Genomic DNA, 3331 nt, shown 5'->3' on the forward strand with positions numbered 1-3331 from the left:
AAAAAAAAAGGAATACAGATGGTAAGCAATGAAAAATTCTGACATATGTATAATTTAAACCCTAAAAGAAAAGGAGAGAGAAGAGATAGTGACCAAGAATTTCCTAAAAGATATAAACCCACAAATGCAACGGACTCCGTGTACACCCATTGCACTCATGAACCTAAGTAGGACAAATACAAAGAAAACCACATCTAGACACATCATAGTAAAGCTGTTGACAACTAAAGAAAAAATCCTAAAAGGAGTCAAAGGCAAAAAGACATTACTTTCAAAGGAATAAAAGGGAGTGATAGAAATCAGAAGACAATGGAAAAACATCTTCAGAGTACTGGGGAAAAAAAACAAAAAAACAAAAAAACAAAACCTTGCCAAACCAGAATGCTATACCCAGCAAAAATATGAAGGACAATGCAATGTTTTAGGCAATAAAACCCCACCAAAAACAAAAAGCAAAAACTCAAACAATCTTGGAGAGAACTTGTCATCAGCGGACCCACTGTAAAACAGAGAAATTATTCAAATAGAAAGAAAACCTTCCGACAGAAGCACAGAAACACATATTGGAATGAAGAGCAATAAAAGGATAAATATGTAGGTTAATCTAAATGAGTATTTATTGAACAGAACAATAAGTATAAATTCTTGTGGGGTTTAAAATACAGTTAAAATCCATGACAACAATGAACACAGAAGGGAGATGGGTAGGTGGAGACACAGTACTTTAATGTCTTAGCATTACTGGGGAAGTGATAAAAGTAATTATTTATTAGAAGGTAGTAAGTCAAAAAGCAATGTTGTAATCTCTAAAACTAGTAATGTATAATTTAAAAATTAATAGAGGGGGTTAATGATATAGTTAAAATATTTTAATTAATTCAAAAGAAGGCAAAAAGCAGAGAACAAGGGATGTGAAATAGGTGATCCAAAATAAATGTAAGATGCTGGGCATACATCCAAATATACCAGTAATTATATTAAATGTAAATGGACTAAAGATTTTTTCTGTTGAAACCAGGACAGAGCAATCTTCCAATTTCAGACTGGCATGGACTCTGTATAAGACATAATTAACAAGTACAAGTGAAAAGGCAGGGATTCCTAGAGCAAAATATGCAAGGGGGAAATAACCTTTAGCTGCCAGCTCCACAGGGCTGAATCAGAGTAAAGTTTGAGTTAAGAAAAACTATCCTTTCAGAGTGCAGATTGCTTTTTAACTTGCAAATGATGAGGACTTTAATCTGTCTTTGTTGCAAGATTTTTATTTTGAGAAGACCTCCTGAATGTGCCATTTAGTTATGCAAATGTAAAGCAGAGATTCTTTATGGAAGCTGTGTGAAAAGCTCAACTATACTTTGTTGTTACAAATTGTTTTAAATTCTTGCTACTGTTTAATCCTCAGTTTGGTCTTTTCAGAGGGATGGCTGTGGGCAGTTTTCTTCCAAATTATCCAAAAGTAAACACAACTCATCTCTGTATTATTTTTCTTCTGAAGGGCACACACTATAGTCTCACATGAAGAACTCATTGTCTTTGTATTAATATGACTTTACCTGCCCTCTTTGGGAAATAAAAATCTGCCTATTCTACTAAAAGAGAATATATGTAATTTTTTTTTTTTTCCTGGAGGTGATTTCATTACAAACAGGGGCCATTTTACCTGAGAATGTGTCTATCTGATTCATCTAGGATGAAGGAGATCCTTTCTATTGGATTATCATGTATTCCAAATTTCTCTACTGCTTTGGAGATGGGGCTTGGAAGTAGGTGATGAACGGCAACTCAGTCAACCTCACTACATTACACTTCTGTTTCTGTCAGTGTCAGGATATTGATTTGGCTGGACCATCATCTGAAAAGTTATTATTCTTATTGAATGGTCCAGAGTCTATGGTATGGAAGGTAGGGCTACGGATTAGAGTGGAGACGGGACAGATAGAAAAGTTTGGGTTCCCTCTCGCTGGGTCTCCCAGGCTGGAGTGCAGTGGCGATCACAGTTCACTGCAGCCTGGAACTTCTGGGCCCAAGCAGGCCTCCCGGGTAGCTGGGCTACAGGAGCGCCCCACCACAACCGGCTTTCTTAACGGCTTAAAAAATTGTTCATTCACGAGCAACTTTTTTTTTTTTTTAAACTATCTACTACAGTACTTGTACAACATTATTCTAAGCGCTGGAGATGCAAAGTCATTATAGGAGAGCATTTACCAGGAAATGTATTTGGAATATATAGATAGACCACGTATAAGTCCAAAATGAGTAGAGCAAATGATACTACTACAGAAGTTCAGAAGAGGAAGTCAGCATGGAAGTTAAGGCAATGGGTGAGAGGGAGGCCCTTAAAAGCTAAAGCTGAGATACAATGAGGTATTGGGGGCGACAGTCTAGGTGGGGTCGGTCCTACAGGGTTGGGGACAGGGCAGATAAAGGTCTGGCAGCAGGATACACTTCCATGTAAACGATTAAACATTTAGTATGTCTTGTTCATGTCTACTGCCTTTCCAGTGAATGCAGAAAAAAAAAAAAGTATGACTCGGCCAGGTACAGTGTCTCACACCTGTAATCCCAGCACTTTGGCAGGCCGAGGAGGCCGGATCACTTGAAGTCAGGAGGTCGAGACCAGCAGCCTGGCCAACATGGTGAAACTCCGTCTCTACTAAAAATACAAAAATAAGCCAGGCATGATGGCGGGCGCCTGTAGTCCCAGCCACTAGGGAGGATAAGGCAGGAGAATCGCTTGAACCTGGGAATTTGAGGTTGCAGTGAGCCAAGATCGCACCACTGCACTCCAGCCTGGGCGACAGAGCGAGACTGTCTCAAAAAAAGAAAAAAAAAAAGGATGACTCAATCTCTGCATCAGATAGTTTAAACTAAATGAAAGGCAAGACAAAGAAACGTCCATGCAGCCAGTAGAGGACAGGCAGGCCATGAAGTGCCTGCTCCTGGTTCCGCTCTAAGTATGGACAAGAGTTCTCCACAGGGCAAGAAGGGAAGACCGGCTTTGGAATAAGACAAATCTCAGTCCCAGGCTCAGGTGTGCGCCACACACTAGCTGTGTGACCTTGTCCAAGTCACATGACCCAGGTCTGTGGAGTTCCCCATAAAATAGCTCTAGTGAGGTCCAAGAACCCTCTCAGCTGCTGGGGGAGGGAAAAAATGAAGTCACTGCTGAAAGGCTTAAGACGGGTGCCTCTGGTTCCACCCTCTCCCCAATCTTCCCACCAACAGAAGAGAGCCGTCGGGGGCTGAGACAAGCAGCCAGGGGTGAGGACGGGAAATCGCCTCCTCGCAGCCCCCCAGGCCCCGCCTTCGGGCGGACCCCGGTCTCGGGCTC

The sequence above is a fragment of the Colobus angolensis genome, unplaced genomic scaffold (assembly GCF_000951035.1).
Source record: "Colobus angolensis palliatus isolate OR3802 unplaced genomic scaffold, Cang.pa_1.0 Scaffold52, whole genome shotgun sequence".
Lineage (NCBI taxonomy): Eukaryota > Metazoa > Chordata > Mammalia > Primates > Cercopithecidae > Colobus > Colobus angolensis.